Source organism: Protopterus annectens, chromosome 6.part0 (assembly GCF_019279795.1).
Source record: "Protopterus annectens isolate FY-2018-M chromosome 6.part0, PAN1.0, whole genome shotgun sequence".
In the NCBI taxonomy this organism is placed as follows: Eukaryota; Metazoa; Chordata; order Ceratodontiformes; family Protopteridae; genus Protopterus; species Protopterus annectens.
Window position 1 is genome coordinate 1,262,865,030 of NC_056737.1, and position 13,862 is coordinate 1,262,878,891.

A 13,862-nucleotide genomic window follows, 5' to 3' on the forward strand; every position below is an offset into this window, starting at 1 on the left:
TTCCTGAGGTGCTGGGTCTCTATGCTTGGGGGGAGGAGGTAACAATGGGACCCAACACTGGTGCCTGGGAGGGAAGAGAAACTGGGCATGAGAGTGGAGCTGTCTGGGGTGACAGTACCCTCTCCGTCAGTTCAAAAGCCCCCTTGCTCCACCCCAAAGACATTCCCCGCTCCGGAGAGGCAGAGAACCGGCTCCGAGGCAGAGCGGGTGGCTCTGAAGCTGATGTAGGAGCCGAGCTCAACCTCGCAGAGGCACCGAGGGGTAGACTTGGATCGGACAACTGTCTGCCCCGACTCCCCTCCCCTGACCCACAGGGTGAGCATCGGCTCCCAGACCCTCAAAATCCGATGGACCCGAAGAAGTCAGAGCAGATGCCGGAACAGATCATCCTAAAGGAGGTCCCAGTTTTGATGGTTCCACTATTATCAGAGCCACAATCTCTGGCTCCGAGACCACAAGCTGGATCAGAGGAGGAATTGAAGATGGTGCTTTGGCCAGTCCCGATTCCTTTGGGGTCAGTGACGATAAAATTTTTGCCAATGCCGGTGTTCAAAGCAGTCTCTTCACCACCCGTTCCACATAGTCATCAAATAAACTCCTGGAGGAGCAGGAGGATAAAGGAGAAGATTTAACCCTCTCCAAAACGGGTGATCTCAAAGTTGGAGTGATCGGCTCCAAAATAGGAGACGGAGTCATAATCGAAAACTCTACCGGCTCCATGGACACGGATGGAGCCGAAGAGGTTGACTTTGACTTGTCGGAACCATGAGTCCTCGGTTCCGATGCGGTAATTTTTCTAGGTGGCTTCGAAGCTGGAGTCTCAATGGCAGATCTTTTGGATCCTTTTGAGTGGGAAGCAGAGGGAGAAGTACGCTTGGAGCTCTGAGAACCCTCTAATGACTCCTGGAAAGAACCTTTTAACAAACCTCTCACCATTAATTTATTTCTTCTCTCTTGAAGAACCCTGCTGCTGACAAATTGTACAAGGGTCTTGCAAATGGATGGCACCAAGACAATACACAGTCCATCCGTAAGAGACATTTTTTGTGTACAATTATTACATTTCTTAAACCCTGATTGCCTTGGTTCTTTTTGGTCCTTGTCTTTTTCTGTCGACATAGTTAACCAGCAAAAGGATAGCAATAAGCTTAACTAAGCTAACAACACTTCTAAACTTGTAAATATACTAGAGAAAATTCAAAAAATGGCTCTGACACAATGGAGCCTACTAACTACAGTCACACTATGCCAGAACAAATAACCAACACAATGCAATGGTTTTAAAAGAAAGGTCGCAAAACCGCCAATGGATGGAATTAACTATTTCAAACACACTATTTAAAAGAAAGACTATAGCTAATGTAACTACAAACAACACTTCTAGACTTATACACAAACAATTCTCTGAAAAACTGAGGTAAGTATTCAGAAGGGAATCCTCTAACTTAAACAGATTCTCCAGACAAGAAGACAAAAATTAACACCACTGGGAAGGGGAGCGGCCCTCTAAGTTAAATGGGCTGCAGAGAGCCCTCTAATTTAAACGGGTCTTGCACAAGAACAAGAGGGGAAACACATGCTAAACACTACAAATGGGGTTATCTAACTCTATCGCACACTAAAGAAAAAGGTTTGACATGAAACTGCTGAAAAAAGTGTATCAAATACTACTTAGCCAATGACCAGTCAGAAGACATCCCAGTCGCTTGAGCGGCAAATGAGATCTGGGTAACTTACCCGGTGCATCATGGGATAGGGGGTTAGTCTCGAGCCAGTGAAAGCTCTCGAGCTTTTGTATTAGGCCGAGTCAGAACCGATGCTCGGTTCCGAACCCAACCAGCAAGAATTAAGGTGAGAGTGGACAACATAACATCAAAAGTTATGTACTCACCATAATAATGGATCTGTGTTGTCCATTTCATTCTTCCTCAATTGATGGGTCCAAGATCCAACATCAGCTCCTGCTCTGTAGCTTTCACTAGATTCACAGATCCAACTCTCCAGCTCCTCCCTGACCTACAATGCAATACCAACCTAATGACCCTCAGATTGAGTATGCTGCCCCCAAAAAACAACCGTTTATTCTATACAGAATCAAATGAGAAGAAACAGCAGAGATAAAACTGGAGCTCAAACAAGGAAGAATGGGTTCCCAAGAAAAATCCTTGGCCTTCCTCCAGGAAGAAAGGGAAGGGGGTTAGCAGGGTGGGAAGTTGAGGAAGAAAGAAAATGGACAACACAAACACATCATTACAGTGAGCACATAACTTTTGTATCTGATCCTGTCATTTTCATTCATTCCTCAACTAATGGGACAGAGTACCCAGCTAGATGAACCTTGTGTGGCCCTCATGGAAGGATATTTCAGACTACTGCAGAGCCAAAATCAGCATTGTTCCTAGAAATCAAGTCCAATTTGTAATAAGCAATAAAGGTATAAGCACTGGAACAAGTGGCAATAGCACAAATGTTATCTAGTGAAGCTTTGACCAAAAAGGAGAACAGGTCACCACAGACTTTGTTAAATGTGCTCTAGGTGAGTTAAGCAAAGACAAACCTCTCTGTTTATAGACAAAGGATATGCAATAGTCAACCATTTGGCTAAAGTCACTTTGGAAACTGGCATGCCCAATCTGCTATGAGAAATGGAGACAAATGATCAGATTTTCTTAAATCTTAAGTTTGATGAAGACAAAAACTAAGTTTCCTGTATAAGTCCAAAAGATGCAGTATCACTTTTATTGGAAAACCTTGGGAAGAAAACTTGAAGTCTAATAACCTGATCAATGTTAGACTCAGAAACCACCTTAGGTAAAAAAAGATGGGTTACTAAGTCAAGACACCCTAGCTTTATGAAAGATCAGATATGGAAGCATTGAAAAAAGGGCCTGGAGTTTAGATACTCATCTAGCTGATGTAATGGCAACTAGGAAAAGGGTCTTCAAGGACAACAAAATAATGTCTGATTTGGAGGAAGGTTCAAATGGACTTTTTTAAATGTCTTTATTAAACTGTCACTTGTGACATAGGCAATTTGCATTTATATAGTATTAACAAGTTAAAATTAACAAACATTATGCTTCACCTATACTGATATATATTATATAACCTAAGCAACATTACATAAATTATTCAATTCTTGCCCATTTTTAAATAAGAAACATCTTTTTAAACCATCACTTATGACATAAGCAATCATACATTTATATAAATGAAAATAAACCACACCAAAAAAATCTTAGTTACAAGCATTTTACATCACAAATCATACAGACACGCTTCCAATTACAAACATTATACATCACTTATAATCTACCCAATCATTTTCCAACACTGCATAGCTCATTTAAGACCTATCTTCTTTTAACCTCACTCCTCTATATCTATTGTTCCCACAATTCCCATTTTTTCCTATGTAGTTTGCTGCTACATTTTTCTAAAGATCCCAGTTCTAGTTGTTTTATCTCCGTTACTATATTCACTACTACTAATATAGTTGAGGTTTAGATTTTCATTTCCATTTTCTAGTAATTGCTTTTTTGGCAGCCACCAGAATTAGACACAGCAAGGCCTTACCATGTCTAGGCAATTTCGATTCTGTGTCACAGTTCAGAAAAATCATCTCCCTCTTCACGTCAGTCTGCCCACACAGCATCTCCGACAGTGCATCTTGCAAGGAAAGCTTAAAGTCTATAACTCACTGCACTCCTAGGAAATATGTTCCCAATTACCTCTTTCTTTCCCATCACACCTCCAACATTTGCTATCTACCTGAGGAAAAATTATTTGGAGTCTACTTGGAGTATAAAATATCTATGTAAACATTTCCAAACAAAAATCCTACATCTTATAGATTTTGTTGCATATTTTGGGAGACGCACATATGGATATAAAAAGTGTACACACCCCCTGTTAAAATGCCAGGTTTTTGTGATGTAAAAAAAATGAGACCACAATAAATCATTTTCATGTGACCTATAACCTGTCCAATTCAAATGAAAAACAAACAAATCTGTTAGGGGAAAAAAATATAAAAAATAAAAAAATGTACAATACGCTGGTTGCATAAGTATGCTGGGATCCAGTATCCAGGGTGGATACAAAAAATGAGGCCACAGAAAGTGAAACTAGATTTGACAAGGCCAAAAGGGTGCAATGAGGATTACTGTGCATTTAAACAGTAGGCTTTCTGCAAAAACTTGGGGAGTAGAGGTAACCGGGGATAAGCAAATAGGAGACCAGGGGGTCAACTGTGAACTATGGCATCTCTTGGTTGACTACCCCAGAGAAGGGATCAGGACGAAGAACCTGCTACACTTGTTGCTGAGGGGAGGAAGCAAAAGGATCACAACATGGCAGGCCTCATCGAGAAAAAATAATTTTCGAACCTTTGACATTGAGAGACCATGAGTGGGTGGGGTATCAGAATGGACCTACTTAGTTTGTCTGCAAACACACTGTACTTCCCCAGTATATGTATTGCAATGAGAAAGTGATCAGAAGAGATCACCCATTGCCAAACTCTCATTGCCTCATGACAAAGATAAGCCCTGGTTCCGTCCGTTTGTTGCTGTAACAGACCACAGACATATTTGTCAGATTGGATTGCAATTGTCTCAGACAGGAGAGCATCTTGAAAGGCCTGCAGCATTAGAAGGATGGCTCTCATCTCCAGGACAGTGATATGCGAATTGGCCTCTTGAGAGGACCACGTACCTTGCACTGTCCTTCTCAAGAAATGTCCCACCATCTCCACAGATGGGAGGTGTCCACTGTCACTGTAGCTGCTGGGAAAGGTAAAACAAAAGGATGGCCCTGAGAAATTTCAGTTTGAATGGATCCACCAAAGTAGGTGTTCCTTGCAAACCTATGTGATCCTGACTAGAATGCATAAGGGCTGTTGAAGAATAGACCACTAAACTAAAAGCGTCCGCATATGATATCTGTCCAAAAGAACAAGAATTATCACTGCTGTATGGGACCCTAAGGCTTGCAAGACTAGTCATGCTGGAGGAGAGGAATGTGAGATCACTTCCTTTACCTGGGATCTGACGGATTATATTCTTGTTGGGGGAAGAGGCAGTATCTGATTGACCATGTCTAGATGAGCATCTATGAATTCTAGGTTCTGTGCGGGAGTGAGATGTGATTTGCTGCAGTTGACTGTGATGCCCAGATGGCGACACAACTGGAGCAAGTATCCCCTTGCTTGTAGTAGTAGTAAATGTCTGGTCGGAGCAGTCAGGAGTCATTCATATAGGTACAGAAACAAATGGAATCCTAACTGTCTTAGGCGAGCTGCTACCTCTGCCATGCATTTGGTAAACACCTTGGAGCCTGAAGTGAGACCAAAGGGCAATGCTCTAAATTGATAATGACCATCTCCCAGCTGGAAGCGCAGGTATCTCCTGGAGTATCTGTTCATTTGATGTGATAGTACACATCCTGAAGATCTATCGAGCACATCTTATCATCCTTTCACAACAGTGGACAAAATGGAATGAACCATGACCATCCAGAACTCTGAATATTTTATGATTTAATTTACTGATATCCAAAATGGGTCTCAAATCCCCCGTCTTTTTTGGCACTAAAAAGAATCTTGAATAAATTCCAGATCCTGTATCATATCTAGGGGGAATTTTGGGATGACTCTTGTTTTCCTAGCAGCTTTCTTACTTCCAGAGCTGCTGCCTGCCTCTGACTCGGTGGAACATTGGTGATCTTCCTCATTTTTATGTGGGGAATTTGGTAAAATGGTATGAAATAACCTCTGGATATGATCTTCTGCACACAGGAATCTGTTAGGATGGACGTCCAGGGTTCCAGGTGCAGGGACAAGTGTCCCCCAACTGCCTGCAGAGAAAAGCAGCCAGGCAACTTTTCAGGAGCACTGACAGGGTTTGTCCAAGATGGAATCCCTGAAGCCCTGGTTTTGCAGGCCACCTCTGTCACAAGGACAGCATCTTCCATTAGAGTTCCTCCTGTCTGACTCTGGGAGAACCCTCTTGTACTGAGTCTTGGAAAGGACCTTGGGACTTATGAAACCACATTTTCATACCTCCTTGTTGATTTTGTGAAAAGGGTCTCTGAGGAGTCAAGAAAAAGATCCCAACAGCAGACAAGGTCTTTCCTTTCTGCTCACTTCTGGAGAGAGTTTCCCTCACCTCTGGACCATACAGAGAATTTCCATCAACCGGGAAAATGATGAATGAAGACCTGAAGGACTAGAATCCAGACATGTCTTCTAATGGCTATGCCTGACCTGCCACCCTTGAGGTAGCCTCTGCAGCATGTGAAATCAACCTCATGGATGCATTAGTTATAGACTGAATGGTGGCCAGCGGTCAAGAAACCTTATTTTGGTCCTCCACAGACATGGACCCGGAAAGAGATCTGGAAAGCTCCTTTGTCATATCTCTTTGCAACCTGGTGAAGTGTGCCAAATAATTCAATGACTGCAGGACAAAGGTTGCTGAGGCATAAACATGCTTTCCAAATCTGTCCAAGGCCCTAGACTCCCTGTTAGGGAAGAGGACAGATGTGCTCTGCGAGCTCTTTCTTGGTGGCTGCAGTTACAACCATGGTATTTACTGGGACCCCCTTGCTCCAGTTTGCTCTGTCCTTCAGAGGGGCTAAAAATATAAACAGTCACTTGGAAATTGGGTCCACAGTATCCAGTTCCTTCCATGGGTGGAGTGAGACGAGCTCTATTAGGTCATCAGCTGGACGGGTCACCCAAGACGTAGCTAAGCCAAACCTGAAAGCCTCCAGAAATGCAGACTCCCAGGAAGACAGGGTTGAAAAGACATCCACCTTTTTTGCTTTAAAAGTTCCAGTATTTCTCCAAAGGAGACAGCTTCAGGTGCAGATCTGGGGGACCATTCACCCTCATCGAAATCAATGTCCTCAGTGAGAGGTTCCTGAGGGGAATCCAAGTGCCTCCTTTTACATGTCCTCTTCCTAGGGACCTCATCAGTGGGATGGTCTGGTGCGGTACTGAAAGTGGCAGGGGGAGTGCCTAGGGACTGACTGGAGGCTCATTCGGGTAGGCTGTCCCAGTGGGATAGCCGTGAGAGGCCCAGAACTCAAACACGATGGTGAAAAAGAAACAGGATCAAAGGTGGGCAAGGATGTCCTTTCTCTAGGCAGAGAGAATGCCCTTTCTGCTACCTTAAAGGCAGAAGATCTAGGAGAAACAAATACTGGCAGCATTGCAGGTGATGAGCTGCAAACTCTCCCAGATCCCCTCTCCTCAAGGAGGGAGTCAGACGCAAGTTGTCTAGATGAAGCACCTGGGGTAGACTCCAACCCCTGGAGCTGGTGCCAATGCTTCGGCTCTGAGAGTCCTCCTGCTCTGAAAGCATCTGAGCTGGCAACTCAGGAACATGGTCGTGGTCACAGAGCAACCTGTCTTCGGATCTGACATGGACACCCTCAAGGATCTCAGATCTGAGGGCTCCAAAACCATGGAATGGATCAGTGAAGGAGATATGATTATTGCTCAGTGAAGGGCAGGCTCATGGGACCGATGAGAGACTAAATTACCCCCATCTGGAACTGAGCTCTGAAGAACTTCCTAATCATCCTATCCATCTCTGCATCAGACAAGATCCCGAAGGACCAAAGATGTTGGCCTGGAATGTCTCATCACAGTTTCCTGCAGAAAAGGTGAGTGCAGCCGAGAGGCTACCCATTTTCAGACCTTTTGGAAGGGTTTTGAGCCCCAGTGGCTACTGAAGAAGAGGAAGAGGGAAGAAGATCTTTCAGCACTAAAAAGAAGTTATGTATTTACCATAACATTATATCTGTGTTGTCCATTTTCATTCTTTCTCAACTAATGGGTTCAGATCCGAAACTCTGATCAGACTCGGCCATTACACTAGCTCATGACCACCAAAGAACTCTTAAGCTGCTTCCCTACCCATAATGTACCAACCCCTAAATGTCTCAGGTCTTGTTTACTGCTTTACAGAAAGACTATTATGATATGCCATATCTGGAGCTCAACACAAAGGACAGTAATGTCCTTGAAGCCTCCCGTTCCTCCAGAAATCAGGTAGGTAGGGAGTTGAAGAAGAATGAAAATGGGCAACACAGATGGAACTTTATGGTGAATACATAACTTATCTGATGTCAATTTTCACTCATTCCTCAACTAATGGGACAGAGGATATTCCTGAGTACAGCTGAGCCAAAGGCTGCTGCTCTTCTCCTCAAGACTAGATCTACTTTGCAATAAGTGATAAAAGTATGAGGATTTGACCAAGTTGCAGCCACATATATATCGTCCGTGGAAGCTCTAGACTGGAACACTGAAGAAATTGCCATAGATCTGCTTGAATGAGCTTCTACAGGTTTTGGTAAGGAGATATTCAACTTGTTATAGACAACTGAAATGCAATCCATCAGCCATCTGGCTAGAATTACTTTTGTAACTCATTCGGCCAATTTAGTATGTGCAAAGGAGATAAACAGCAGATCTGTCTTTCCAATTTCTTTTGTTCTGTGTTAAGTAAAAACACTGTCTATGGACATCCAATAAGTGCAGCATATATTCCCCTTTATTTCCAAATTTAGAAAAAAATACTGACAAGTTAATGGATTGGTTGATGTTGGATTCTGACACCATCTTAGGAAGGAAGAAACACTGTTATGTAATGTGACCCTATCCTTATGAAAAAATCAAGTATGGAGGCTTAGAAGATGATGCCTGAAGTTCTGAAATCCTTCTAGCAGATCTAATTGCAAGTAGAAGGATAGTTACCTAGGTCAGGAATTTAAAATCACATTTAGCTACTGGTTCAGAGAATGAATTAAGGCTTGCAGTACCAAATTTAAATCCCATGGTTGAGTGGGGTCTTTATAAGGGGGGGTCTTAACAGGAAAGTGCCTCTCAAGACGGCTTTTCACAGCACAGAGAAAGCCAGAGAAGAATTCTGAAATCCAACATGAAAATTAGAAATTGCTTGTAGCTGGACTTTTATACTTGATGAGCTAGCACCTTTATTAAATAGACTTTCCAGAAATTTCAGAACAGATTGAACTGGAGCTCAGAAGGGGGTCAATCTGATTTTGCTCTGCCCACCAAACAAACTTTTTCCATTTACTCCTGTAGAGTTTCCTAGTAGAAGGTTTATGGGAAGATAAAAGTATAGAACAAAGAGGGGAAGAGAGCATTGGTTTTCTGGCTATTAAAGGAACTGGAGAAACCACACTGATAGTTTGAGGCTTGAGATATTCGGGTGAACCATGCCTGTTGGGTGAGATAGAAGGTCTGGTGCTGAATCCAGAATCCAAGGTGGATATTGTAGTTGAGGCCAAAGGAAGGGAAAACAAAACTGCTGAGGCCAGTAAGGCACAATGAGGATGACTTTGCTCTTCAACTGGGCTGCTTTCTGAAGGAATTTGGGAATTACAGGGGTTGGACGGTATGCATTCAAAAAATTGGGGAGGGGGAACATGGAGTAGAGCATCCTTCGATGATTCCCAGTGGAGGGATTTGGGCAAAAAAGCTGCTGCACTTGTTGTTTACTGGAGAGGCAAAAAGATGGCAGCAAGGCTGGCCCCTCTGACTGAAAATCATATCAGTCACTTTGTTGTTGACAGACCACTCGTGCGGTAGTAAGATGGACCTGCTCAGTTTTTCTGCTATCATGTTGAACTTTTTCAGAATATGCACTGCTATAAGAAGGCAGATGAAAGATGTTGCCCACTGCCACACTCTGAGGGCTTCTTAACATCGAGGATAAGATCTGGTACATAAACTAACAAGAGGGAACCAAAATTACTGACATGTCTGTGTGGATTGCAATTGTTTGAAGAGGAAAGAGTCCTGGAATGCCTGCAACACCAGAGGTATACTGCTCTCATCTCCAGAACATTGATATGTGAGTTGGCCTCTTCGTGGGACCAAGTGCCTTGGACTGTTTTTCCCAGGAAATGTCCCCCTACCCCACCCAATCTGGGAAGTGTCTGTGGTCACTATAGCCTTGGGATGAGGAAGGATGAAAAGACAACCTTGTAATACCTGTTGTGACTGTATCTGCCAGCAAAGATATCTTTTGTATACCCACGTTATTCTTTTCTTTGCTGACATGGGTTGAGAAAGCATTGATCGTTGTATTGCTAGCATCCATTGTAGAATTCTCACGTGGAAGTTTGCTAAAGGAACTAATATTACTGTCGCTGACACTGATCCCTGGGCTTGAAGTATCAATCGAGCTGAAATTCTGGTACTGCAAATTACTTTCCTGACCTGCATCATTATCGTTGTACTCTTAACAGAGGAAGAGAAGCTACCATAGATACAGTGTTGAACACTGCCCTTATGAATTCTAATGTCTGGGTCAGTTCTAAATGAGACTTGTCATAATTTATGGTTATTGCGAGGTGTAAACAAATCTCTAAAACCTGATCACGTGCTTCTATCAGTCAATGCCTGTTTGCAGCAGTAATGAGCCAGTCGTCTAAACATGGAAACACTCAGAATCCTTGACAGTCTCAACTGAGCTGCTACTACTGCCATGAATTTGGTAAACACCCTGGGGGCTGCGGAGAGGCCAAAGGGCAGTGCTCTGAACTGATAGTGATTGGTTCCCAGCTGGAAGCATAAGTACCCTTCAGGACTCTCTGTTCATTTTTATGTGGCAGTAGGCATCCTGAAGGTCTATCAAGAATATCCAGTCATCCTTGCCCAGAAAGGGCAGAATGGACTGAACCGTGACCATCCAGAACTTTGTGTGTTGAACTGACTAGTTTAGTAAACTCAGATACAAAACTGGTCTCCAGTCCCCTGTTTTCTTTGGCACTAAAAAGAATCTCAAGTAAGTTACGAATTCTACTTGGTCTGGTGGGAACTCTTGGATGACTCTTTTTCTTAGCAGCTTTTGAATTTCTAGTGCTGCTACTTTCCTCTGATTGGATGGAACCTCATGAAATTTTTTTTGCAACAGGAGGAGGTAGGGAAGAAATAATTATATAACCTCTGGAAATAATCCTCTGCACCTAAATGTCTTTTGTTATATCTAGCCAGGCTCTCTAGTGCAGTGATAATCAACCCTCCGACTGCCTCCAGAGGTGGGCAATCGGGCATCTCTTCAGAAGTGCCAAAAGGGTCTCTTGGAAAAATTATCCCTAGACTCCTGGTTTTGTGGGCCTCCTCTGCCACATGGGTGTCACCATCCACTGTAGCTCCCCCCCCCCTCTGCCTCTGAGGGAACTATCTCCACGTGTCCTAGAAAAGACCCTGGGACTATTTGAACCACATTTTTTGACCTCCCCGTTGATTCCTGGAGAAGGTCCATTAAGGGGTCGAAAAATACACATCCACTGTAGACAGGGTCTTTCCATCTTTCTCACACTAGGTGAGTGTGTCCTTCACTTTGGGGCCAATCAAAGAAGTGCGGTCCAAAGGAACATTGACAAACGAAGACTTGAAGGCTCCACAAAATCACACAGACACATCCAGGCATGTCTCCTGATGGAATTACCTGAACCCATGGCCCCTGAGGTGCATTCTTCGGCTTGCGAGATAAGCGGCGTGCACAAATTAGATATAGCTTGTAGGGTAGCCAACTGAAAGGTTATTGAAGACTGAACCTTAGCAGTGTCGGTTCCAGAAAGAGATTTCAATACCTCTTTAATCAAACCTCTCTGAAGTATCATAAAATGTGCCAGATAGTTAATCGATCTGACTGCAAAATTCACTGAAGCATAAACATGCTTCCCAAACCTGTCAGCTAGGAGGCTGGACAGTGGAACTTTGTTCAGCTAGTTCCTTTTTTGTAGCTGCTGCCATGACCATGGCATCTACTGGCAACCCTTACCCTAAAATTTCCTTCCTACTGGTGGACCCAAACTCTGGTCTGGTCTTTTGGGGATTGGCTCAACCGAATCAGGTTCCTTCCATGCCCACCTACAGAACACATCAATGAGTTCATCGGTGGGCGGAGTAATCCAAGAGTTAGATGGGCCAGGTCCAAAGGCCTCCAGAAATGCTGATTCCTCTGCAGAAGAGTCATGGGAACAACAGCCACCCTTCTGCTTAAGGATCTCAAAAATATCTCCAAATGAGATGTCACAGGGTGGTGATTTTGGGAAACCCCTCTCCATCATCAAAATCAGTATCCTCAGTGACTGACTCTTGAGGAGAGTCCATATGCCTCCTTTTGCACTTTCTCTTCCTGGGGACTTCCTCGGTGGGATGGCCTGGTGAAATATCAGAAGAGATTAAAATACTCTGCTAGGTAGTCTGGAAGCTTTGAGCTGGCTGTTCCTGTGGGGTAGAATGTTGAGGCTCAACACGCAAAGACATCTGAGAAGTAGAGGGTTCATTCAAGGAGGCAGGATCCATCTGTCCTGCTGGAGAAGAACACTTTCTTCACAACTTCAAAAGCAGATCGCTCCTGAGAGAAGGAAGACAACAGAGCTGAGAAAGCAAGTTTCTGGCCAATCACCTGCCTCCACTCTGAAAACAACCCACCTGAGGTGGAAAATAGGGCTGGGCTGTCCAGTGCCGAGGTTCCGAGAGGAGAAACCTCGGAGTTGACCCCAACCTCCCAGACCTGACAGGGATGCTAAGGTTCCAAGAGTGATCTGGCTCTGAGAATGTTGGAGCTGGTGCACTCAGAGCAACATTTGGATCCAAAGAAAGTGCTTTCTTCAGATCCAAACCAGACGGACCCAGAAGGCTCGGATCCAAGGATTCTAAAGCAACACGCTGGATTAAAGAAGGAGCTGTAATGGGTGCAGTAGTAGATGATTAGGCTTTCTGACCCAAAGGGCTAGGAACTGTAAGAGCTCCCATCTGAATTTGCGCCATGAGGAATTTCCTCATCATTCTTTCACATCAGCTTCAGTGAGCTCCTGGAGGAATGAGAAGAAGCGAGGGATGGAGAGTTTGGAGTGCCCTTCTAGAATGGGAGAAGGCACTCTGAACGGGACTGGATCCAGATGTGGAAAATAAGCTGTACTCGGTAAAGGCTGCAGATCCAAGGATGCAGGATCCAATACAGATCTGACCAAATTTTTAGATTCTGAGCAGGAAGAGTATGAAGATTCAGAAGGTTTAGATCTTTTGTAGGATCTCTAGTCTTGTTTTTGGGGGACTGAGCCCCAGTAATGGCCTCGAAGAAAGAAGATGGCAGAAAGCCTTTCAAAATGATATTTTTTCTGTCATCCAGGGCTTGGGGATTAAACCCGTGACAGATGCTACATTCTTGTTGTGTGTGTTCCGGGCCCAAGCAGCACACACATAAAGCTTAAGGGCATCAGAAAAAGGTAATTTCTGCCCACACTTTTCACACTTTTTGAATCCCGCTAATCCTTTTTCAGACATCCTGGGAAAGAGGCGAGAATACCATAACAACAACAAAAATAACTTTTTTGTTTGTTTACACTAGAAAGTGTAAAAAGGCTAAATACCAGCGAGGATAAGTTGAAGGAATACAAATATTTGTACAAAGAATAAGACATGTATCAACTATGGTATTAAAGAAATACACAATGTATAAAGAGATAGGGAAGGATAGGCTAGGCCTACCAACAATGGCAGGAAAAATACACTCTAAGGTGTATGGAAAGTAAAGGTTAACAGTAACAGCAAAATAAATTTAAATCTAAAGATCAATTAGACCGTTTTTAGGAACTGATATGTAAAATAGACTTATTTCCCACTCAACGACTCGACAGCGGAAGGTGACCACATCTAGACACAAAAGCGGTAAACAAGATCTGAGAGATGTTAGGGGTTGGTGCATTATGGCTAGGGAAGGGGTTTGAGAGTTTTTGGTGGCCATGGCAGAGTCGAATCTAAGGATTGGATCCAAACCCATTAGTTGAGGAATGAAAATTGACATCAT

At 43.6% G+C, this 13,862-nt stretch overlaps 1 protein-coding gene across 3 annotated transcripts in view; it reads right to left on the minus strand.

Moving 5' to 3' along the window:
- Positions 1–13,862, minus strand: part of GTDC1 (glycosyltransferase like domain containing 1) — a 3,282,804-nt gene that overhangs the window by 2,145,235 nt on the left and 1,123,707 nt on the right. The window lies entirely within an intron of this gene.